We start from the raw sequence: 26,968 nt of genomic DNA on the forward strand, positions 1-26,968 counted from the left end.
TATTGACGCGCCTTTGTTCATTCCAAACCATCGAGCTGGCATGGCGAAGTGGTAGCGTGCTGTCTCGCACTCCGGAGACCCTGGTTCGATTCCCCAACTCGACCAATTTCCTATTCGGTTTTACTTATTTTTCTGGTCTGACTAGAAAGGTTAATTAGGCTAATTGCTTAAGTATTAATACTCAATTGGTCATTATCTATCAAGCAAATATCACAGATAGCCTTAAATTGCGTTCCGATAACATTCGAATGCGTATCGATTAAGTATCGATTAAGTAATGATTGGCATATGCCCATATGAGGCTCGTAACCAAAACGCGGACACATCTTTCAACACGTCTGCTAACGGCAGTATGAGGCATTAAAGCTTTCGCCTTAATATGTGCAGAGCAGGTTGGCATACCGGTTAAAATGGGAGCATAAAAGAACGTATGCAAATTCAAGCTCTGTGAGGATAAAAATGATTGCTGAATTCAATGACAAATGCTGGCTATCTGTTTCATCTGGGTCCATCAAGTATTTATTTATTTATTTATTGAACACTTAGGGCCAGAGGCATTAAAGAGGGGAGTGGTTACAAAAGAAACACATAGACAAGAAAAAAAGTAGCCAACTTTTCTGCTAATTACACAATCTTAGCTAGTGCGTTGAAAAACTGCTGGTTATCATTGATGTCCACCATTTCAGCGGGAAGGTGGTTCCATTTACGAGATGCGCGAGACAAGAAGGACTGAAATGCTGAGGACGTGTTAAATGTGGAAGTTCCAACCTTGCGGCGGTGATCAGTGCGGCTTGAAACGCAGTGGGGAGGAGCAATGAGCGCGTTCCGTAGAGTGGAATGATGGTACAATTTATGAAAGAGACTGAGATGAACTATTTTTTCTGCGGCATGCTAAAGGCTGCAAGGAAAGGCAAGTTTTTATGCTGGTTGTGCTTGCGCCACGATTAATGTTAGATAAAGTAACACGCGCGGCATAATTTTGGACCATCTCCAGAGAAGAAATTAGTTTTTCGTGGTGGGGACCCAAAACACCAGCAGCATATTCTAGTTTTGAACGGATTAGCGTTTTTTAAAGCAATAATTTAAGAGAAGACGGGGTTTTCGTAAAGTTTTGGCGTATGTAGTCCAGCATGAGGTTAGCACTGTTAATAATGTACTCGATGTGGTGCGACCAGGAGAGCTCTGAAGAAATGTGGACTCCCAGGTATTTATACACAGTGACAGCTTCTGAAGGGAAGTTATATAGGTAGTACCTGGAAGGAGTGTTAGCGTGTCGAGATACTCGCATTATTTTACATTTGTCAGTGTTCGAGTCAATCCTTACACTAAGGAGAAATATACGTAAGACCTCTTTGAAGAAGGTTAGCATCATCGGGTGACTTTATTCCGCTAAAAACAACGCAGTCATCAGCAAACAGATGAATATTTATGTTACTTTCGGTGGAACATTTTTTATGTAGATGAGAAAGACAAGGGCTCTAATGGCTGACGCTTGCGGCACACCCGAATAAGCATTATTGAAACGTGAATCGTAGTGCTTAGCGGAAACAAACTGTGGTGGGTTGTGAAGAAAGTATTCGGTCGATTTCAAGTCGTTATGATCAGTGTACAGTTGATTTAATTTAAAAAGTAATAAACGGTGATATACTTGGTCGAAAGCTTTAGAGAAGTCGAGGAAAGTAAAATAAGCCTCTGATGCGCACTATAAAATACGGTGAAGCTTCTTAATGAAGCAGACAAGTTGGGTATCACATGAATATGATTTATTTCCGTGCTGTGCGGGTGTGAACAAAGAATTAGTCTCAAAAAAATTAACAAGATTTATGAAAATTACGTGTTGTAATAATTTGCAGATGTACTGGTAAGCGAGATGGGACGATAATTCGCAGGTGACGTTTTAATTCCTGGTTTCAATAACAGAACCACCTTCCCGATTTTCCATTGTATGGGCAGTGTTGAGGTTTTGAGAGATTGCAGAAAAATCTTGGTTAGTGGTATAAAACTAGAGGCAACATTATTTTTAAACATTTGGCATTGAGACAGTCGTACCCGATTGAAGAATGAATTTTTAAAGCGTCAATACGTTTAGCAATACCGGAAGGGTCAGTATGTATGGGAGACATAACTACATAATTATACTGATGGGCGGCAGGTAGGTTAATGCATAAAGTATGGAAAAAATTAATCACTTAGATTTGTTGAGGACTGAAACACACGAATTGCTCGGAACTGGATCCCCTGACTTTTCTACCAAATTTGATAGATTCGTCGGTAGGGGGGTTGATAATGTGACAGAACTTTCTAGTGTTCGATGATCACATAGATCGTAAGGTGGTGGAAAGAAACTTTTCTTTTGTTTTAGTGCTGTTACGTAAGTGTTAGCCGCTGCTTTATATGCATCTGAATGTGATTTGCTAGAAGATATTTATTGAGCAATCAGTGATCAGTTATGTTAGGCAAATAAGTAATGGCGGAAGTAATGTCGGGCCGATTGGTTAGAATAAAATCCACTATGTCATCGGTATCGATGGATGATCTGCTAGCTTCGGTAACTGATTGTGTAAGTGAAAAAATTGAGCATAAATCTAGGAATTCACTCCATCGCAAGAAATGGGAGATACGGAAGGAGACAGAGAATCCCATCTTATATTAATGAGGTTAAAATCTCCGAGTAAGAGCAAAAGAACTGTGGGAAATGTGGTGCTTATTATGGTAAATTTATCATGAAGGTCACTATTCAACGACCGCTCAACAGAGGGAGGACGATAGCATACTCTGAAAATGAATGTCTTAGGCTCAAGAGTAATCAAAGCCCAGTTTCCAAAACGCTATAAGTATAGATGGAAGATGATGGTATACTTTTCAACATAGCTAAAAGAACGTCCCCTACGCGTCTGTAAGTGAGGTCACACCGATATATTGAAAACTTGTTAGCGTTGGGAAAGAATTCGTTATCACGAACATGTGAAGACAGCGAAGTTTCAGTTAGTGCAATTATTTGCGCAGAGCAGGTGTCGATTCCCATGAAAGATTGGTTTGGTTTCTTGGGGTTTAACGTCCCAAAGCAACTAAGGCTATGAGGGACGCCGTAGTGAAGGGCGCCGGAAATTTCGACCACCTGGCGTTCTTTAACGTGCACTGACATCGCACAGTACACGGGCCTCTAGAATTTCCCCTCCATCGAAATTCGACCGCCGCCGCCGGGATCGAACCAGCGTCTTTCGGGTCAGCAGTCGAGCGTCGTAACCACTGAGCCACCGCGGCGGGGCGCCCACGAAAGAGTCGTTTGCTTATTTGAGATACTTGTGATGTTAGTGTACAAAATGGATACGCCAGATGATGGGATAAGACTACTGCTCCTCACGCGCCGTAGGATGAAGCATGTGGCAATGAGTCACACGCATGCTTAACGCGATCGCCTTGTGGTGAAATTTCTTCCTCGCACTCAGTAGCCGAATCGTACAAGAAGGAGTTTTGTTTAAAAATAACTGGTACAGGAGACGAAATTTGGGTGTTCCTGACTGACCTTTACCACACTCGACAAGTTTCCTGCGGGGGAGTCGCCTGGAGGACAACAAATCTTCACTTACTGTAAAATTGGGTTCTTGAAAGTCGTAGCGATGCGATAGGATTACTACGTTAATTTTGTAGTAACTCAATTTAGCTATTATGGGTCCTGTTTTTTCAGGAGAAAGGGCGACTAGACGATGGGCAGGCTGAATTGCGTTATTAGGAATTTTGTCAACGACTTCGGTTAGACGGGTGTGCAGTGCCGATTCTGTTTGTTCCAAAGCTTCTGCACAGTGTGGCAGAGCATGAAGAAGAAAGTTGTCCCGCCGAAACCTGTCCCCATGCTCGTCTAGTCGCGAATGCAATGTGCAATTTTGCGAAGCTAGGACTTCAATGGACATCTGCATGCATGAAAAGTCGTGGCTGTAATTACCACGAATTTTAGCCTTTTCTTCTAAATTTTTTAGGCGTATTTGTACATCCGTGATTTTTGTATAGATAGCTTTAGCTTTTTGGCCGGTTGTGATGGATTTAATGCGAGCGACTAGTTTAGTGAGCTCTGAATTGACCACGCGTGTACATCCTTCAGAAGTCGAAAGAGAACTGATATTTCCTCAGTGGGTTTTCGGAAAGGAATTCGAAATATGAAAGCGATTCGAAGCGAGTAGTAGAGCCAAGGTTAGTTTCAATACCACCGGAGCGTAACAATAAAGCTGAACTTAGACCACATGGTTCCTGAAGCGTTCCGGTGCCCATTAAAAACGAAACCCGTGATATGGTCGCTTTTATTGTTGGCGAATCACGTTGTGGTCGATGTGGATGGATGGATGGAAATAACTTTATTACACAAAAAAAAAATCTTTCAGGGTGGTCCCCTACTGGTCCAGGAGTCCACGGGCTTGCGCTTCACGTAAAGCCCGATCCACTAGCCATTTCTGGCCGGCGGGCTGAGCGGTCCGTAAAGCAGCCTCCCAGGAAGAACGAGTGGGATTGGGGATGGGGAGTACTGCCTTTGGGGAAGGACATTTCCAAAGGTAGTGGAAAAGTGTAGATCTGGGCACGCCACAGGTGGTACAATCAGGAGGAAAGGTGGGGTGAAAGCATGAGAGACGGTGGGGGGAATAAAACAGCCTGTCTGTAATTGCCGCCATGTGGCGCTGGATGAGGGCGACAAGGTACTGTGGGGTGGTGGCAGTGTCATGCGGCTGAGTTAGTAGAATGTTGTAATTTGATGATATGTATACAGGACCGATGTAGCCTCGTTCGCAGGGTTGGGTGCCTGATCATCCGGGGTCCGGGAGGAGAGTTCTCGGGCCAGCGCATGAACGCGCTCATTACCGGGGATCGAGGCATGCCCAGGGACCCACGACCGAGTAACCGTTCGGTCGAGAGAGGTGACTGTGGCAAGAATACGATGTGTTGCCGGCGTCGCCATGCCCTTTAGGTAGTGGCGGTACGCGGCTTGGGAATCTGTGCAAATTTCGGTTACGTTTTTGTCAATGGTGGAGTGGGCCAAAGCAAGTGCGATGGCGGCTCCTTCCGCTTCTGCAGGCGAATTAGTCCGGATAGTGGCGGCGGCCCCCACTGTGCCGTCTTCATAGGCTGCGACTGCCGTGAAATATCCTGGTTTCGAATTTTGTGCCCCGTCGACATAAAGGATATCGGAGCGGTTGCTGTATGTTTTCGTGTAATAGCTCGCTCGTGCCTGCCGCCTACCCTGATGGAAACCAGCGCTAATATTGCGCGGTATGGGCTTCTGATATATGTGATCCTGAGTGCGCAGAGAGATCATGTAAGGTGTAGGACTTGTTGGGGTGGGAATGGGTGGATTGAGACGTAGCTGTCGCAGTAGGCGTTGTCCTGTTTCTGTGCGACTCAGGCGGACTAATTGGTTGGTGCGTTGAGCCTCTATTAATTCGGTCACTGTATTGTGGGTACCAGTGGCCAGGAGACGTTTCGTGCTAACCGTCCGTGGAAGCCGTAGGGCGGAGGTGACAGCCGTGCGTATTAGGATGTCTGCCTGTTGTGTTTGCCGCTGAGTGAGTATATGGTATGGGAGGTGGTATATAATGCGGCTAATGATTAGTGCATTTGTCATATTGAGGGTCTCCCGTTCAGACAGCCCATGATTGCGTGCTGCCACCCGCCTGATAAGTGCAGCGACCTGTTTGGTCTGTTTATGCAAGAGCTGAAGGGTGGTGGTTGCATCGAGTGTGTTGCTAATGAGAAGGCCGAGAATCTTCACCTGAGGCACCTGAATCATTTCCATAGAAATGATTCACACTCTTCGCAGTCCGCACAACGTATGACTGAGTTATTTTTGTGTCACTAGTTTTTCATGTCTTCCGCATGCTTGCACAGATGGTCGCTGACGCAGAGTCCTCGCTCACCGATACAGAATCGGCCACAAAACAATCATAGTTCACAGCAACCTACCGCAACAGTTAGGATTATGTTGCTAGCATGGCCCCAGCGTGATGGTCCCGTCAAGCACGCTGTGAAAGAGGGAAGAGAAAGTGAAAGATAAAACAAACAAAAAAAAACGCCACAGTGCATGGCTCCCGAGATACTTGTTGTAGTGTAACGTGCACTGATATAGCACCGATTGCGCAGTCCATGGGCGCGATGTCAGCTCACGTTTAAGAGCATTAGGTGCTCGGAAATATATTTTACCACTCCAATGAAAAATTTCTCAATGCATCAGTAGCCCGAAGTGCGGAGTGTGATAGGATTGCTATGTGGTATAAGTTGGTCGCATTAAGCCGCTGAACTGTCACACTGAGCGAACATTCCTCAGTGGCCTTGGGATGGCACGCCTTGATCAAAACCGCTGTGCCTGGGCGTTTAAGGCGCTCGGCGGCTGTCCCGAAAGACACGGGTTCGATCCAGGCCGCTGCGGTCCAATTCCCCCCCCCCCCCCCCCCCCCCCCCCTCACTGTGAACATGTCCGTGTACGTTAAAGGCCCCAGGTGGTCGAAATTTCCGGAGCTTTTCACTTCGGCTTCTCTCATAGCCTGAGTCGGTTCGGGACGTTGCACACCTATAAACCGAGCAAACCAAGCTAAATAACCAAAGCGGCAGCAGTGTTAGTACCGGCTCGACCATTCTTTTAAGCGCATTTGCTTTCCATCCTTCAGAAGGTTAGCCGCTGCGGTGGCTCAGTGATATGGCGCTCGGTTGCTGACCCGATGTGCTGGGGTTCGATCCCAGCCACGGCGGATGAATTTTTAGAGAGCCGTGCTGTGCTATGTCAGTGCAGGTTAAAGATCCCCAGGTGGCCGAAATTATTCCGGAGACGTCGACTACGGCACCACCTCCTTCCTTTCTTCTTTCTCTTCCACCTTCTTGTCTTCCCTTACGGCGCGGCACGGGTGTTCACCGAGGGAAATGAGACAGTTAATACGTCATTTCCATTCTTCAAAACAAATTTTTTAAATTCTAGATGCCCGCGTAGTGTGCGTTGTTAGTTCATCTTCAAAAACCCCAGTTGGCCAAAATTTCCGGAGCCCTTCACTTCATCGTGCCAAAAAGCCTCATTCGCTTTGGGACGTTAAATGCCCATAAATCATAAACAATTTTTCAGAAGCGTAACTTAATGGTGAAGGGCGCATCATGACCTTTTAGACTAAAAATAAATTTTGTAATCAGGTCATTAATTTCTACTGTGTCATTTTGGTGGTGTTTTCGAGTTACATGCTCCAGGTCATGTGGCTGTGACGTCTGGATTCTGCCAACAAATAAATAGGAATTTCTTGACCGGATTTTTCGGGGCCATGATCTGTAACGTTGTCGCGTTGAAAGAGCGCTTACTCCGCTTAGGTGCATTGATCAATGAAAAATTGGCTTTTGAGAAAAGGGAATGGCGCAATAACTGTCTCATATATTTCGGCGGACACCCGAACCGTGCGGTAACATAAGCAATAAAAGATGGAGTGAAAAACTGGCAGTGTCTTAGCTACGCTATGCCATGATATACGTAGCGATTGCAGACATGCTACACAGCTGGCAAAGCGAGCGGAGGGGAGCGCAACGACGAGGCGAGCGGTGTGACCTCATACCAAACGGCGGCGGCGGCTCTGCATTGAGGCGCGCGGTGTGACGTCAAGCCAGATGGCGCGGCGAGCGCGTGGCGTCGGCCCGTAGCGGCGGTTGCTAGGCAACGGCTCAAGGTCGGTCTCTGTACCTCCTCAGAGCACCGCCACAGCGATATCACAAGTTCGTGGCCAATGTAGCTTTCTCTAAAAAAGAAAGGAAAGTTTGTGGTTTAGTTTGGGCTTAACGTCCCAAAGCGGCTCAGGCTATGAGAGAGGCCGAAGTGAAGGGCTCACAAAAATTCGACCACCTGCGGTTCTTTGGCGTGCACTGCCATCGTACAGCACACGGGCCTCTAGAGCTTATCATAATTCGACCCCCGCGGCTGGCATTGAAGCTGCGTCCTTCGGGTCAGCGGGCGACAGCCAAAAGAAGAAGGACGTGTGGTAGTAGAGGGTTCCCGAATGATTTCGACCACCTGGGAATCTTTTACGTACACTGATATCATATATCTCAGAGAGTCCCAGTGTTCCATCTGCACCACCCTTCACTTCGTCATCACCCTCTTCAATAAGGCAGATGCCCTAGCTGCCATTCCTAACCTCTTCCATGCTTTCTACGCAGTCGCCGGTCAAGCTCGCGCAGTCGGGCTGCCTTGCTTCCCTTCCAAGTCGGAGCTACTCGAGGCATAGTCCTACATAGTCCCCCACCCTTAGCGTCAAACCTGACGGGCAAACGTTCCCTTCTGTCTGCCGCCTTCGTATTCTCGGTCTTCTTCTCCATTCCGACGGCAAACACAGTGCCGTCATTTCTCTTCTTACTACCACCGTCCACCAGACCACCCGGCTTATCAGGTGTGTCGCTAACCGGCACCACGACATGCGCTATTCCGACAACCGCCGTCTTGCGCAGGCTTTAGTCCTCACCCGCCTCGTGGGCTCCCTCTCGTACCTCTTTCTCTTTCGTGCCTTGGAACTCGCGGTGAACTGTCCAATCCGCAAACCCTACAAATAGGCTCTCGAACTTCCAACCTCCACCCCCGACTTCGCGTCTGCTGGCTATGTATTTTCACAGTACTCTTCGAAACCTTGTGGAGGCCCATCGGACAGCACAACTCAGCCGGCCCCGCCGCGGTGGCTCAGTGGTTATGGTGCTCGGCTGCTGACCCGAAAGACGCGCCATCCCGGCCACGGCGGCTGAATTTCGATGAAGGCGAAATTCTAGAGGCCCGTGTGCTGTGCGATGTCAGTGCACGTTAAAGAACCCCAGGTGGTCGAAATTTCCGAAGCCCTTCACTACGGCGTCCCTCATAGCCTCAGTTGCTTTGGGACGTTAAATCCCAATAAACCAATAAACCAAACAACTCAGCCGCCTAGCTCTTACGCTCCCTGACAGTGCTCTTCCCTCTTCCCTCCACTTGAATACGACGTCCAATGTCTGTGTCACCCACCTCTTATCGTCCTCTATTTTCTTCATGCCCTCTGTCAGCTCCCTTCCGAAGTACAAGCAACTTGAGCATTACGCCACCTGCCGATCTTCGCGCGCCTCCACCCTCTGCTGCCAGTACGGAATACAGTCCGACAGTATGCATGTTATGCGGCACCATACTCTTCACAGCCTTCTGCGCCCTGACCACCGCCTCCCATACACTTTCCCTCCTCTCCGTAGACACTATACCTGCTTTCACATCTACTTTTATTTTACACTGAAGGTGATGTATTAATTACATGGTTTCCTTGATTTTCTTGACATACAGTTCTTCGATGTACTAAAATTCTGATAATAACTTTTAGAAAGTTCTACTATCAATGCCGATTTCTGCCTATCGCATTCTTCTTCTACTTGTTTTTCACGTTGCGTGGTCACTGGGCCTGGTCATCTTGTCATTACTGAAGCAGCTGTCCTCCAGCTGGATCACGTATGTCCTGCAAAGTGCCAGCCATACCCAGTGGTATTGGTTGTCCCAGCATACTTTGAAAATCTCCAGGGAACGCAGTCGTTGGTTCTCATCTGCCATGCTTTTCCGTGTGCCTCGACATTCTGCAACAACTCACAACACCCCAAGAAAACAAGGATTAATTTCTCTCCCGGTATATTATTTGCTGGTTCCATATATTAAATTACTATCCTGATTTGCTTACAAGTATTTTCTGAGTATTTACTCTTGTCCTCTGCTTTTTTTATTTTATTGTACTAATATACGCTTTAATTAGGTGGAGTGATGGTCTGTAATGATTTTAGGAAACCCTTAAAGAGTATGCTTATTCTAGAAAGATAATCAATATTAGGAAGGGGCCAAGAAAAAATATCAAGATTCAGAAAAATGGAAAAACTTAATAATAATACTCAATAATAAATCCTAACATTAATAAGAATGTAAAGGAAGTCACTATGTACAAGTTAGAAAAGATAAAAACTAAAAATAAACTTCTTTTCCCCTCCTTGTTTCAATCCCGGCGGTTTCACTCCGTTTTTTCCGGCTGTTTCACTTTGAAAGGAAAAAAAATTCTGTGAAATATTTTTTGCTCTCACTCCATAAATGAAGTTCCGTAATTCGAGTTACCCGCACGCAACCATCCTGTGATTTTTCCATGCTTAATTAACTAACTTGCAGGACGAAAGCAGGCAGACAAAAACAATCACAAGAAAATTCGTTGCAGCAATAAACAGAAAATAATCTCATGCATGAAGAGTGACCATAGAAGTCCTTCGCTTTTCGAGCTGTTCATGAGAATTGCCTGTGCGTGGCTATGCATGACTCAGCGTATGCTTAGAGCCCACGGATCCAGAATTCTTCTCGAAGGTGCAATAAACAAAATAGCACCTTTAAAAATTAGAGACCCAAGTGATCGTTGTTGGCAACTGTAAAGTTCAGTTTAGAATGAAGTACCCAGCTGCGAACGCTAAACCTCTGGCGAGAATAGCTGCGCAAATCGCTGGATCCTACTGGAGTTTTAAAACAGCAAAAGAAAATAAATACAATCAAATTTAGCCAACATGATTTTTATTGTGAAACTAGTAAAGTTTTGTTCCGGTCGGGAAAATCCTTCTAAAAATGTCAGCGTCCATCAAAGTCAGGAACACTACAAAGTGCCTGTGATCTGTTCGTGCGACAACTACCGCTTTGCACGCAGCTGCACAGCACAGCTTTCACGCACGCCGCACATGTGACAAAGCGTAGCTCTGCACATGAGGAATTCCATTCGTACGTACTGAGCGCGAGTTGGTCCGTGACTTCAGCTACACCTGCGAAGTGATCTAGCCACTACGGACGCAGGGTAGGTCTAAAATTTGGACTCGGCGCGCATGCGTAACCATGAAAATGCAACGAGGTTAAGAGACCGCTGCATACGTAGCAACCGCACAATGCTGGGACCAGGTGTACTTTCTGAGTTTCGCACATGGCTCTTCAACTTGCCGCAAGAAAACCCAGGTTACTGAATGCTTGAATGCCCACTTGACAGCTTGACGCACCAGAGGCCGAAGCTGCATCGCTTTCTTTAAGTGAAATCTTGTACTTTGAAGGTTTGAAATATCTAGTGCACATCCACAGCGTCAGAGAATATGTATAGCATCCGGTGCTGCTCCAATTCGATGCAATAATATTTCTATTGACAGTTGGTTTTATTTTGGTTTAGACACTGGGCACGATCCCAAAACCAGGAGATTTGTCTAAGACTATTTGGTTATTTTAATGAGACCTACGCCGAAATATTACTCCAAAAGTTATTAGATTTCTTTGTGAATTTGAAGGATTCAGGCCTGTACTGGTGTCATGGATCCAGAGTTTGTAAGGACTTGCTTAAAATTACTTGACCGATTCAGAGAAAAACCATACAAATATAGCGTGGAAGGCTTTAATTGTGCCCTGCAACATCATTTTGTCACATGATGCAGCTGGGATTTAAAAACAAGCATCCGTACGCTGCCCTGACTACAGGGGGGGTGGGGGGGTTCTGACAGAGTTGAGGCTGCAAAATATCACTAGACAACCCCGAAAACCTAAAAGTGTCCTTGTGGGGGAGGAGGGTTCCAGACCCAAAATTCTGCCCTAAATCTATAAGGTAGCACATAATCTTAAGGGAGTGGCCAACAATCATGGAGTCCTGATGATATCTAGTACCCCCAGTACTGCCAGCCCCTAAAGAGTCCCCGACAGGCACTAAAACCAGAAGTTAGTTGTGCCTCTGAAGTCCCATATGAAATCACTTCTTTATGTGTGCATGTTAGCACCGTTTAGACTCATAGATGTGTGAATGTTAAACTAAGAGAGCGCAGATGTTCTCTCGATACTAATCAAGAATAGGCATCGATCAGCCCACTCCTGATTTCGAGACTTCTAGCCGAACTGTTAGCCAAGATTGGCGCAAATAAATATTTGCGGGACACTTAACTATCACTTCCTGCGCCACTGAGATAGCTGAGCGCCTCCGTGCGGCTGCTGCTGTTACTTTGACGCCGATGTACCACACGATACCTCGACGCAATGTACTCTTATGGACGCCCTCTCAGCGTAACGGCCCTGATTCTATCTCCATCAGCTGGATCTCTGCCGACCACAGCTGCCGCGTACCTTCGCGAGTCTCCGCTGATCACGTGATGCGTACCTTCACACCCCTCTCAGCCAATTGGAACAAGGTGAAGGCAAAATGTGAAACTTTTTTCCCAATGAGCCTTCTAATGGCACCTCAGAAAAATGCTCAGCTGCAGCAAAGACGCTCTGGCATGTGGATTATTGATTGTATCTCTTATAAAAACGTGGGGGCTTTGCGTCCATCTGTGGCTCAACAATATCTATTTTTGTGGCGAAAGACATTAACGGCCTGCGATAAGGCAGGGCGTGTTGAGATAGCAATGTGCTAGCTGTCTGTTTAAATAGAGTCAGGTGCCATTCCCATTGTTAAAAGTTTGGAGCGTAAACAGAACGTTTTTTATGGTGCTAGCTCGAGACAAAAAAACACATCGTAGTACACTGCCTGTCCTGTTTGTGGACCTTCTGATAGAACGTCTTTCATATGCACTCTATAATTTTGATTTTCTAGACATGAACCAGCTAGCCCAGCAGAAGTTTTTGGGGTTCGTGCTGTATATTTATTTATTTATTTACAAATACTGAAGGCCCTCGTTGGGACCAATGCAGGAGTAGATACAAGGCAGAAAAAAATGATAATAATAGAAGCAAATGAGGTAAACAAGTATAGGCAAAAATCAACACAAAATAAGAATTTACAATCACAGAGGCTTGGTTTATTGGGGTTTAACGTACCAAAGCAACTCAGGACATGTGGGATGCCGTAGTGAAAGGCTCCGGAAATTTCGACCACCTGGGCTTCTTTAACGTGCACACGACATTGCACAGAACAGGGGCCTCTAAAATTTCGCCTTCATCAAAATTCAGCCTCCTCGGCCGGGATCTATCCCGCGTCTATCGGGTCAGCTGCCGAGCGCCATAACAACTGAGCTATGAGGGCGGGGTTCATCACAGAGGCATCACGGTAGTAATGATGCTAGATCAAGGCGATCAATATGTTATAATAAAAATCGCAGTGAGTTGCAGTTTACAATAGTGGAGAGCCAGTAATAGATAGCCGAGAGAAGAAGGAATATTTGTGAAAATTAATGCGGCTTAAGGGTTGGTAAAATGCTTTCACATCGTTATTTCTCGAGGACTGGCTCAATGGTTCCTTAATGTATGCTCTTTTTAAGTGGCAGTGCCCGGGATGAAAAAGGTACAACCCTTAGCCTTCTGACATACGTTACATACGTGCTGTTGCCAGCTCAGATTACTTGACAGGGTCACCCCTAGGTGTTTAACATTACTGGGGTCTCTCCATTGTTGTTTTTGTTTTATATTGAAGGCTCCCAATGCTCACACACACAAAAAAAGGAAGGCGTGCTCTTCTGAGCTGGTCTTAGCTAAGCAAAAAAGCTCTACTGTTCTCAACAGGGATGTCGCTAAAACATACTTCTAGCTTTTACGTTGTGGGGACAAGGTTCGATGGCACATTTTTTTGTGTGTCGATGGAGTGTCTTGTGGTCAAAAATTGGTCAATCTTTTATGCCCCTCTCTTAATTTGACTGGAAAATGTTTCATTTGCTAAGCATACTTTATATCCTTTCCTGAGACGCAATCGATGCAAGGGCTTGCTTAGCAACCTATCGCGGATATACAGCCCTTGTGGCATTTCAGCGAACTTAAAAGATTCGAAACTATACCGAGTGCTTCTCGTCATCGTCGAACGTCCGAGAAACGCCAATTGCCAAGCATCTCATGAAAAATCGACCAGCACGCCCGACATTTCCGAAAAAACCCCTACCGAGTGTCGCAACGAGAACGACAAGCGATCTGGCGCCGAGTGGAAGAGATACTTCTTGATGACGTCATCAAGCGTTCAAAATTCCCTGGGAGGCGCCGGTTGTTCAAGTGAGTAAGAAAGACGGCCCACTTCGTTTCTGCGTTGATTACCGACGCTTGAACAACATAACAAAAACGTCTACCCCCCCCCCCCATTCCCCGCGAAGGGATTCGCGGCCACAAGAGCATATCGGTGACTTGTGCTCTCTGCTTTCTAGATACTCGTATCCTGCCGCAAGCTTACCAAGACTGGGCACCGTGCAAGCTTCTCGCCATCGACCCATCGTATCATCGAAAGCCTTACCTGTCATCTGGTGTCTCCGTTGCGTGACACCGCGGAACGAGACTCGTCCTGTGACGTCATCGACGGAGACAACGCCACCTGGAGCAGATTCATCGCCAGGGACGCCTATAAAGCCGCCTTCCGCCTTCGCATTTCTGGGATTCGCTGCCACAAGAGCATATCGGTGACTTGTGCTCTCTGCTTTCTAGATACTCGTATCCTGCCGCAAGCTTACCAAGACTGGGCACCGTGCAAGCTTCTCGCCATCGACCCATCGTATCATCGAAAGCCTTACCTGTCATCTGGTGTCTCCGTTGCGTGACACCGCGGAACGAGACTCGTCCTGTGACGTCATCGACGGAGACAACGCCACCTGGAGCAGATTCATCACTAGGGACGCCTATAGAGCCGCCTTCCGCCTTCGCATTTCTGGGATTCGCGGCCACAAGAGCATATCGGTGACTTGTGCTCTCTGCTTTCTAGGTAGGCCTTTTTACTTACTGCTCAATTCTTAGCATATTCCTGTGGCCGCTGATCCCAATTACTGTGTTTCAATGGGTGTGGATTTGTGCACGTATCGCGCTCGCATCGGCTCATTTTCTTCCTGTCGCGTGCATGTGCGTGAACATGACTGTCGATGTAGACCAGGGGCGGGACTAGTCCGTGAACTTTGCCCGAGACCCCCTTCATTCCTGCTTTCTACATGCCTGTCCCTACTTTTGCTTTGTGCGGGTGATGTCGAAGCAAACCCCGGACCAAAGGTTGATGATGTGCTCGCACTACTAAAAGAATGCCATGCTGAAACGACAGAAACGCTAAAAGAAATCAAACAGGACCTAAACAACATCCAGGACCGTGTTGCTGTAATAGAGAAAAATATGTCCGCTGTACTTGATATGAAGAACAACATCGACACCGTGTCTTCTTCTGTAGAAGACGTCAAGACAAACATACGCAAAACAAACGATGAACTTACAGGTGTAGTCGAGGATATGAACAACAGAATGAGACGGAACAACTTGATTACTAAAGGACTTGCTGAAGAAGAACATGAAGGCTATGCAGAAACAGAAAAAATAGTTAAGGGCTTCTTTAGCGAGCATCTCGAGATACAGTGCGGTGACATCGAACGTGCCCATCGCCTTGGCCAGCCGCGCTCTGATCAAGCTCGACCAATCATAGTTAAATTCCTGAACTATGCAGAAACAGAAAAAATAGTTAAGGACTTCTTTAGCGAGCATCTCGAGATACAGTGCGGTGACATCGAACGTGCCCATCGCCTTGGCCAGCCGCGCTCTGATCAAGCTCGACCAATCATAGTTAAATTCCTGAACTTTAAATCTAAACTTGAAGCATTTCGAAATGCACATAAATTAAAAGATCTCACGGAACGAAAAGTTTGGCTAGACGAAGATTTGGTTTGGTTTGGTTTATGGGGTTTAACGTCCCAAAGCGACTGAGGCTATGAGAGACGCCGTAGTGAAGGGCTCCGGAAATTTCGACCACCTGGGGTTCTTTAACGTGCACTGACATCGCACAGTACACGGGCCTCTAGAATTTCCCCTCCAAAGAAATTCCAGCCGCCGCGGCCGGGATCGAACCCGCGTCTTTCGGGTCAGCAGCCGAGCACCATAGCCACTGAGCCACCGCGGCGGCAGACGAAGATTTCTCCCCAAAAGTTCTGCATGCACGAAAAAAGCTGCGCGACTTCGCCAAAGCAAATATCAAAGAAAACGAGCGTTATTCCGTAAGATTTGACAAACTTCACATGAAAAATGGTGTTTACCGGTATGATTCTGCAACAGACAGCGTGAATAAACTTCCTTCAAGGCATATGCAACCCAAGAATTGACAGTCTACCGCAAAGAAAATCAACCGCATCAAAACCAAACCAATCTCATTGGTCTTGGCAAACTTCCGCAGCATACACAACAAAGTAGATGCACTTAAAGCTATTACACATACCTGCTCTGCTGATATCATCGTGGGTACGGAAACGTGGCTAACAGAAGACGTTTCATGTCATGACATCGCGCTTCCATCATCGTTCGTATTATTTAGGAAAGATAGGGCTGATTCTCGACGAGGAGGAGGAGTGCTGATCGTGATTAACGAAGACTTCCATGCATCTCTTATCCCTATCGACTCTCCCTTAGAAATAGTCTGGGTTTCCGCTCAACTTGGCCATATGCTTTGCATTATAGGCGCCTGTTATAGACCACCAAGTAGCCAACCTGAATTCATTGAACTCTTAAACGACGCTATCGAGCAGATCTTTGTAAAGCACCCGAACTGCCTCCTATTTTTAGCAGGTGACTATAACTTTCCTGCGATTAACTGGACGACGCTAACCGTTGACTCCAATAATTACCGACAGGAGAACATTAACTTCCTTCACTTACTTCAATATCACCAGCTCACCCAAATTGTTCACGAGCCCACTCGCGGTAAGCATATCCTGGACCTCATCTTAACAACCCATCCTGAGCTCTCAGACCCACGTCTTGGAAGAATTAAGTGACCACAAAGTTGTGCACTGTTCCCTTTCTCTTCCACGGAGCGACAAAACAAAAATGAAAAAGCTTATCTACAATTACGCACGCGCGGACGTTGAATAAATGAACCTGTTGCTGGAAACTTTCACACATATTTTTCAGGCCAATTTTCATAATCCCACGGTCAGTGAAAATTGGATGTTGTTTCGTGACAAGCTAAAAGAAGTTGAAGATTCCTGCGTGCCAAAACGAATGATAAGAACACGTACTAACGATCCTTGGTTTACCACAGATGTCAACAGGGCACTAAATGGGAAGAAAAGAGCATTTAGGAAAGCCGTTCGAACAAAGGAAACTACAGACTGGGAAAACTACAAAAGCATTTCTAAAATAGCTGAAAAACAAATTTCGGAAGCCAAAAACAAATATTTTAATTTTACACTTCCTAGTTTGATAACAACAGACCCTAGGAAATTTTGGAACACTGTTAATCCTAAAAGCGCTAGTAAGGTTCCTGTCCTTTTGGGTGTAAACGGCAGCACTCTACCTATAGAACAATGCGCAGAACAATTTAACAGCCACTTCTCACAAGTTTTTACGGATGAATTGCCCATTTGCAATCCACTGCAGCTTCCTGAGGCCGATATCCAGATTCCTTTTTCACCCATTCACATATCTGCGCTTGGCGTGGCTCGTGCAATTGAACGCCTACCCCACCACACTAGCCCAGGACCCGATGGTATCAACGCAAAGCTGTTAAAAATAACCTGCCAGCACACAGCTTTCCTGCTATCACTCATTTTCCAACAGTCACTCGATACAACATGTGTGCCAGAAGATTGGAGGTCCGCTTATGCAATCCCGGTATTTAAATCTGGAGACAGATCCGTTCCTAATAATTACAGTCCAATTTCATTAACCTCGATATGTTGCAAGGTATTCGAACACATAATATACACAAATATTATGACTCATCTTAACCAGAACAACTTGCTTCACAACAACCAGCATGGCTTCCGCAAACATTTATCGTGCCAGACACAGTTATTTGAGCTAATAACGGACCTTCATCAAGCAATCGATTCTTCCCTCTACATTGACTCCATCTTTATTGATTTCTCTAAAGCCTTCGATCGCGTGCCTCATAACCGTCTGATGATAAAAATACGCAGCTCGCAGCTGGATCAACATACTACGCAGTGGATTAACGCATTTCTAACGAACCGCTTTCAGTCAGTTAAATTAGGAAGCTTCTTATCAAGACGTACAGGTGTTGCTTCAGGAGTACCTCAGGGTTCGGTGCTGGGTCCACTGCTTTTCTTAATATATATTAATGACATCGCGTCGAACATAACATCAACAATACGATTATTTGCAGATGACTGTGTAATTTACCGAGTAATATCTAGCCCTCGCGACATCGTTGTTCTCCAGACTGATCTTGATGAGCTAACTAATTGGTGCGGCAGGTGGCAAATGGTAATTAACGCCGATAAAACTAAACACCTCAAGTTTACTTCCGTTGCCAACATGAGCCCTAATGCCTACTCAGTTAATAATACTACCATTGAAACTGCAGCGTCGGTAAAATACCTCGGTGTAAATTTTAACTCTAATTTATCCTGGAGCACTCATATTGAACAAATGACTAACGCCGCAGCGGTGGCTCAGTGGCTATGGTGCTCGGCTGCTGGCCCGAAAGACGCGGGTTCGATCCCGGTCGCAGCGGCTGAATTTCTTTGGAGCAGAAATTCGAGGCCCGTGTACTGTGCGATGTCAGTGCACGTTAAAGAACCCCAGGTGGTCGAAATTTCCGGAGCCCTCCACTACGGCGTCTCTCATAGCCTTAGTCGCTTTGGGACGTTAAACCCCATAAACCAAACCAAAACCAAATCACTAACAAAGCCTTAAAAAACTTGGTCTTCTTAAACGCCGACTGCACCAAGCCAACCAGGACACAAAACTACACGCATTCAACATGCTGATCAGGCCTGCGATAGAATACGCGTCGGTGATCTGGAACCCTCATCACGTCTATCTTATCAACATGTTGGAATCTATTCAAAACAAAGCTGCTCGTTTCATCCTTTCCCGTTACTCTCGGTATCAAAGTGTAACAGCACTGAAACTATCGCTCCATCTCTCGCCTCTGGTCATGCGCAGAAAATTCAGCCGTTTATCGTTTTTCCTTACTATCTACCACAGCAACACACCATTTTGAAGCTCTCATCTTCTCCCGGCACCGCACACATCGGCTCGTGTAGATCACATGCAGAAGATTAAACCTATTTTCGCTCGGACAGAACGATACAAATACTCACCATTGGTCTTGTCTATCGAAGAGTGGAATTCGCTTCCTTCTAACATTGCGACTATCGCTGAAACATCATCATTTCAAACAGCTCTTTGGTCCTATTTAAAAAATTCTAACACATGTTGATGTGCGTTCTTTTCGTTTTTTTCATCACTGTGTGATTCAGTTCTTATGTGTTGTTTTTTTTTTCTCTTGGTTGCTCTAGTGTGTGTGTGTGTGTGCTGGCCGTAACGTTCCGCAAAATGTTAGATGCAGAGTTTAGTAACTTTCGAAGCCGGGATTTTACTTGATTTTTTTTCGGGGTTTGCTACATGGGATTTTTTTTCAAATACCTCCTATTAGCCTTTCCTTTTTTTTATTTTTTCGTTCCTCTTATTAACTTGTACCTGCCTTCTTAACTTGTTTACTTCTGTTTTCAGCCGTTTGTATTCTGTGCTGTATATCTGTTGTTTTCTTTGATGAATTCCCCCCTATGTAATGCCCGCATTGGGCCTTTAGGGTATTGAAATAAATAAATAAATAAATAAAAAAATACGGACCGGCTCTTCAACGCCAGTATTTCTCATCGATGGACCTCAAGAGCGGCTACTGGCAAACTGAGATCGACGAAAGAGATAGCGATGGTCTCTTCGATAGCCGGATATACTCTTCGAGCTCAAGGTGATGCCATTTGGTCTCTAGTCCGCACCAGCGACGTATCAGGGAGTAATGGATACAGTGCTGGCAGATCTCATATCAACAATTTGTCGGTCATATTTAGATGGTATCGATATCTTCGCTTCGAATTTTGAAGAGCACCTAAAAAGGCTTCGACCAGTACTAGACGGAATCAAGTCTGCCGGCCTAAACTTGGAAACAGAGAAGTGCCACTTTGCCTATGAAGAACTGCTGTTTCTAGGCCATATCGTTCGCAAAGAGGGAGTACGCCCTGACCCGCAGGAAACAGCCGCGACTGTTTCCACCGACGGCCGATAAGAAAGCTGTGCGCTGATTCTTCGTATTATGCGCGTAATACCGACGATTTGTCAAGGACCTTTCGTGGATCGCCGAGCCTCTGACCCAACTGACAAAGACAGAACTGCAAATTAAATGGGAAGCTTCGCAAGCGGAATCCTTCAAGGAACTACAATGCCGTTTACAGTCCCCTCCGATCCTCGCTCACTTTGACGAAAACGCCGAGACCGAAGTTTATAGCAATGCAAGCAGCGTGGGCCTAGGCGCCTTTCTAGTTAAGGAAACTGACGGCATGAATGAATGAATGAATGAATGAATGAATGAATGAATGAATGAATGAATGAAGTTTTATTTGGACAGAAATACAAAAAGTCTGTCGAGGAGGCTGACAAGCCTGACTAAGTGTCAGTCCCCTTTCTGAATACACAAAACACTCAAGCAACACGGGGTAAGAAAACTACATAAAGTATATTCATACACTTAAAATAGAAGGTAAGTACATGCAATAAATAATAGAAACAGTGAAAGCACGTTACACTTTCAAGGAAAAAAATCATATCGGAATAGATAACAGGTACAAGTTCACTTTTTTTTTGAAGTTTCCTAGAGATCACGATTCGTTTACAATGCTGAGAATGGTAGGATGATGATTTAGAAAATCTACAATTATAAAAGATTGCTTTTCCATACCGTAGTATGTCCGTATCTTGTCTGTGTTGTACGTAGTGTGTCGTGTATTACATGTGTGCTCTTTTGGAAGGTATGTTCTGAAAAAGGCGCTTCCATTACGGCTGATCTCTCGAAATATTACAATAGCTGTTTTTTTTATTAATAAGATTCTGTATATTTAATATACTATTGTTCTTAAAAAGAGGCGCAGAATGACTTCTATAGGGCGCATTTTCAACGACACGTATCATATGTTTCTGTGAGGTTAGCTAGCTGTCGATGTTAGTTTTCGTCGTGGTAACCCAGACAGATAAACAGTATTGGAGGCGTGAATGCACTAGGCTATAGTACAACTGTTTTTTTAATCGAGAAGGAAAGAGATGCTTGAATTTATTAATAATGCCGATGGATCCTGCAATATTGGTTTTCACGCTGTCGACGTGGGTGGTCCAGTTTAAGTTTTCTTCAAACGTAACACCAAGGAACCTATGTCAAGTGGAGCGCTGGACGACTTGATCACGGAATTTTATTCCTATATTGTCATCAATACACTTGTTACGAGGGCGAAAGACAACGTATTTTGTCTTTTTAATGTTTAGTTCTAACTTACTTACTCTAAGCCCTTCTGAAAGATTACCGAGCCAAATATTTGTTTCTTGTTGGAGAGCATACAAGTTTTCGCCAGAAAAAAAAACATTAGTGTCATCAGCGTATATGATTATGTCAGGTGTTTGTAATGTCATTAATGTATAAGAGAAAAAGAAGCGGCCCCAGAACGGACCCCTGCGGAACACTGAATTTAATTTCACCCAGTGATAATTTGTGGTGACGAATGTCGGTATACTGTGGTCGGTTCGTTAAGTAGTTTTTAACTAAGTTAAGAGCGGTACCTCTGATCCCATACTCATTTAACTTTTGAAACAAGATATCATGCTTAATAGAAAAAACGCCTTTTTGAAGTGTATAAAAATTCCTATTGTATACAACTTGTCTTCAAAATTACTAATTATTTTTCCTTTAGTGTTTAGGACCGCCGTTTAGGTACATTGGTGTTTCCGAAAACCGTACTGTTGGTCTGTTAAAATGCTATTTCGGGTGCAGAAATTTAAAATCCTGTCATTAACAGCTTTCTCTATGACTTTTGAAAAAACTGGTAGAACTGAAATCGGCCTGTAGTTGCTGGTGTCGTTTCTGTCTCCCCCTTTAAAAATTACCGATACTCGTGCAACTTTTAACTCGTCGGGAAATGTACCAGTACACATTATTAAATTACATATACCGGGTGTTTTTTTTTATTTAAAAAAAAGGTAAACTGCTTTAGATGTATTTTAGCACTGGGGCTATACTGGAGGTTACGGCGGGCGCCAGGCAAGATGAAAACTGCTTTAATTAGTTCGCTGATTAACTAAATATGTCAAATAACTTTTCTAATTTTTATTTTAGGGGTTATGTTGTATTCGCAGAATTGGAGATCGTCCTCCAAACAGTCCAACTGAGAAAAAACAATTTTAATAAAAAATTTTCACGCACATTACAAGACGCGAAAAAGTCACCCTGGTAGGCATCTTCACACCGTAACTCAGCGGCGGTGAGCGCCTCTGACGTAGTTCGCTCCGCCCTGCGCTTTACGTCACACGGCTGATATCACCTGAAGCCCGGACGGGCCGCCTGCGCTATCGCTGCTTGTTTCGCTTCCCTCCGCGGCCTCACGGAATGCCGCGTTGGAACAAAAACGCATTGACACAAAGCGCAGGGCGGAGCGAGCTACGTCACAGGCGCTCACAGACGCTGTGTTACAGTCTGAAGCTGCCTACCAGGATGAATTTTTCTCGCTTCGTAACGCGCGTAAAAATTTTTTCATGAAAATCTTTTTTCTTGCTGGACTGTTTGGAAGACGATCTGCAATTCTGCTAATACAACATATCCCCTAAAATAAAAATTATAAAAGTTAATTAGCGTATTCAGTTAATCAGCGAACTAATTAAAGTAGTTTTCCGCTTACCTAGCGTCCCCAGTAGCCCTCAGTATAGCCCCAGGATTAAAATAAATTTAAAGGAATTTACTTTTCTTTAAAAATTTTGGGCCTTCTACGAAAAACACCCGGTTAGCGTGTAATGGTTATTATGGTCCTGCATGACGAAGTCTGGTGGCAAATTGTATGCTGCACTACATTAATCCTTTGAATTTCAGTGCCATAGACGGAGTACGAATGTCTAAAAATAAACAACTTTTTCTGGTCCATTAGTGATTTTCTATAAATCGCATTACCAAATAAACAGGAAACGTTCATGTCGCTACCCCTTCAATAGGTGGCCCCGTACGATGCCACAAATTACTGCGAACCTGATTCCACTCCGAAAGAGTGGTGTAGACTACCTAAGCATTGTCTAAATCGGTTTAAAAATCATTCCACTCAATGCGTGTGGTCATTGCGTGCTTTTTCTGACCTCTTCCACTCTTGTATCCGGTTCTAACAGTCTGAAAGCTGACTATGCGGATGGTACTAAATGCTAATATCATTTAGATTTCTTTAATGTATTGCTACTGGCTGTTTCTATGTCCTCATTGCTAATAGAGTCCAATACGTGTAGCGTTTGTTAACTAGCCCGCGATTGCCCTGTGACCGGAAACATTGGAGTTGTTTGGTATTCCTTGTGTTGGATCTCATGAAATGACTATGGCTGTTAAAGTAAATTAGAGTCTCGTCATTTACAAAAGGTGCCTTTCAATATAGACGGACACATTGTATCGATGCATGCTGTGCCCGGATTCGGATGGAGCCAAGCAGACATAATGGGGAATCTGCGCGTCCAGTTTTACGAGGGTGAAACGCATGCGCAAAATGAGAACTAATTTTTGCGGCAATATTACGCTATGACTGCAATTGAAAACCCAGCTCTTCAGTAGTGGACAAAATAAATGCAAAACAATTTTTTCAATTTAGAGTTCAGCCTTCTTTCACGGGTAAATCTTGCTGTAATAGAGCGTGCGTACTTGTGGGGAGTAATCTTGTGACTCTCCTTCAAAGTTACTACAAAAGCAATAAAGAAATGTCAGCTATTTAACCGTCTCAATCGACTCCCAATTTGCCGTTAGGTTTTCGTGCTCAGTACAAAAAATAATTTTCTTTTTTTTTGCTCCGCAAGTTGGATAATTTCCGCACCGCTTGTCGTTACCGAAGGCGGAAGAACCACTAGCTTTAGAAGATGTGTACAGAACCTTCATATTTCACTGATTGAGGAGCCTTTGAAGTACCAGAACACAAAGCGCACCATAAGTTTAAGTTCATTGACGTTTAAGTTTAAGGAGGTACGCTTAACCTAAACGCCGGGATTGTTCTAGGTATGATTTTTATAAAACAGATTTCAAGCCAAAGTGGCACTAAATACGAGGTCTGTTAGAAAAGTATCCCACCTTTTGCCGAAGAAACAAAAACTGGCATAATTGGAGCGTTGGAAACCTAATAACCTTCAAAGTAGTCTCCTTGGGACTCCACATACTTCTCCCAGTGGTGCTGCCATTGTTGGAAGTATTCCGAAAAGGCCCCTTTCGGAATGGAGTTTAGCTCAGCTGTCGTTGCAGCCATAATGTCCTCTCTTGTCTGAAATCGCGCTCCTTTCAATGGCCTCTTGATTTTGGGAAACAGCAACAAGTCGCAGGGGGCCATGTCACGAGAGTAAGAAGTCTGTTGAACTACAGCAGTTTGGTTTTTCGCAAAAAAGTGTGAATTTAGTGCGAGGAATGTGCAGGAGCATTGTCATGATGGATGCGCCAATTTCCTGTTGCCCTCAACTTCGGCCTCTTGCGCCGCAAAGCACCACGCAGGTGACAGAGGACATCCCTGTAGTATTCTTTTGGTCAATGTTTACTTTGTGGGGTGCGTACGCGTGGTGTGCCACACAGAGAGAGTCAAAGAAAGCAGTCAGCATCACTCTGACATTGCTGCGCACTTGGCGGGCCTTCTTGGTCTTGGTGACGTGGAATGCTGCCATTGTGACGACTGGGATTTGGTTTCCGGGTCGTACACTCTTAGAAAAAAAGGTAGTGAAAACGTAGTAACGGCTGCTGTTACAACCTTTTTTAACCCTTACTACCTATGTACTATGTTGCTACGACCTTGTTACTACCTCGAAACGAAATGAAGTAGTAACAAGGTAGTAACTTAGCTGTTACTACGTTTTTTGGCAGTTACTACACTTGTACTACCTCATTATAACCCTGGTAGTATCCATTACTACCTTGATCTGGAAATGGATGATCGGAATATGCACATGTACGTATACTAACATTCCCGGTGACATTGCTACTCAATGCCCCATGTTTTTATACAATGAAAAAGGTTCCCTAATTGGCAGCAAATCTAACAAAATTGCCAGTGCTGTTTTTTGTTTTCAATACAATATACGCAGGGCGTGTGTGTTCCATTCTTTAGTTTGATTTCTTAATTGCACTTTTTCACGAACCCCAAGCTATTCTGCCTGACTTGTGCTCATTTTTCCTTCTGGTTTACTACAAAATGCACAAAAATGGGCGTTGAGTTTCTGATGTCATGTTCATGCACTCCTTGTGACACATTAGAAAGTCACCACGAAGTCTTTCGACAATAAAAACTCAGCAGAGACTCTTTTTCGATAACACAGAAGATTTCCTTATGTCACTGGCCATCAGCCACTGAAAGGTCCTTCTCAACAACATTGTTGTCCCGTGCGAGAATGTAGATGCTGCTGCTACATTTACACGCAGTGAAAGGAACAAGAAACAACTGTGGCTGCACATATCACGGCACATAAGTTGGCAAGTTAACGTCTGGTGGCGTGGCGTAGAAAACTTTATAATCCACGTTTTCTACGCCACGCCACCAGACGTTAACTTGCCAACTTATGTGCCCGTAGACTACAGTCAGTAATTCAGGATATAGTCGGTCCCCACCAGACGTGTGGGATCAAGGGACGCTCTATTGTTTCCAATATTCATAAAGCGAGGTGTGTGCTGGAATGTTGTGATTACACAAATAGCTGTGTAGCCATCCTTCAGCTAGATCTTGAGAAGGCATTCGATTGTGTTTCGCACGATATCCTGTTCTGCATACTCGACCATGTGAATTTAGGGTCCATTATTTGCGAGGGAGTGGCCTTGGCGTACCGGAGCTGCACGACAAGATTAATTGTAAATAAGAGTTTGGGGGCCCCCATTAGCCTGCAGCGTTCGGTGCGCCAGGGTTGTCCCCTCAGCCCTCTTCTATTCTGCATTTACATTGAAGCGTTGTGTTTGAATATCATAGAAAGTGAAAAAATTCGAGGATTCCAGCTACAGGCAGCAGAAGTTAAGCTGCTGGCTTATGCGGATGATGTCGCGGTGTTCACAGTGAACCGGGAAGGTATAACCGAGGCCGTGGCATGCGTAAAAGAATTCACCACGATCACCGGTAGTAAAGTGAATTGGTCAAAGTCCCTGGGGCTTTGGCACGGTGAATGGCCAACGAAGCCCGGTAATTTTGCAAACGTGTCCTGGGTGACGACCCCAGTAAAGTACTTAGGCGTCCCACTGGACGGTTATCGCGATAGCGATTCGTACTGGAAAGCACAGACGCAAGCCACGCGTGAAAAGGTGGAAAGGTGGAAAGGGCGACACCTTTCAATTTTTGCAAGGGCCACAGTGTGCAATCTGTTTTTTATGTCTAGGCTGTGGTATGTGATGCAAGTGTTGCATTGTGCAAGGATGAACGTACAGAGACTGCACCGGATCTTTGCCGTTTTTGTGTGGGCTGCGGACTGGGAACGCTGCAGCCGGACCAATTTGTTTAGGCGGGTGAAGGATGGCGGCCTGAGTCTGGGACACTTATTTCTGCGGCAGATTGTAAGCAGATTTTGTTTTGTGCGCGATGTAAGCGATCCGTTTTTGCGCACTGTGTGCCAATTAAGGCTCGGAAATGCACTGCCGGACTTTGTTGTCACAACCGAAAGTTTCTCGGGACGTATTTTTGGTTACTTTAGAGAGGTTGTCGCGAGTGTTCGATTCCTGTCGGTTCGATTTTCGTATGAATATTTATCTTCTGTTAGCAGGAAAAAGTTGTATAAAGATTTGTGCGATGTAGTTCTTCCACAACCTATGTACAGGGCCTTATACAATGGAGGCCAGGGACGCGACGTACTTAAGCGTGTGAAGGCGATGCAGGTGCCGCCAAGTGCAAAAACTTTTTTCTTTAAATTACATACCGGAACACTACCAGTAAAGGAATTCTTGGAAAGGAAGCAGTTATTTCTACCTTGGGGATCACATTGTTTAATTTGTAAACAACCAGAAACAATAGACCACGTTTTTTTGCACTGTTGGGAGGGGGTATACTTTTGGGACAT

At 45.0% G+C, this 26,968-nt stretch overlaps 1 long non-coding RNA gene across 1 annotated transcript; it reads left to right on the top strand.

The window, feature by feature from the left end:
• Nucleotides 1-26,705, top strand: LOC149328414 (uncharacterized). The gene is made up of 2 exons (XR_016285561.1): nucleotides 1-48; nucleotides 26,675-26,705. It is a non-coding gene; the product is annotated as an uncharacterized LOC149328414 (long non-coding RNA).
• The last annotated feature ends 263 nt before the right edge of the window (nucleotides 26,706-26,968 follow it).

This window comes from Amblyomma mixtum, chromosome 9 (genome assembly GCF_055824585.1).
Source record: "Amblyomma mixtum isolate Tamu chromosome 9, ASM5582458v1, whole genome shotgun sequence".
Classification (NCBI taxonomy): Eukaryota; Metazoa; Arthropoda; class Arachnida; order Ixodida; family Ixodidae; genus Amblyomma; species Amblyomma mixtum.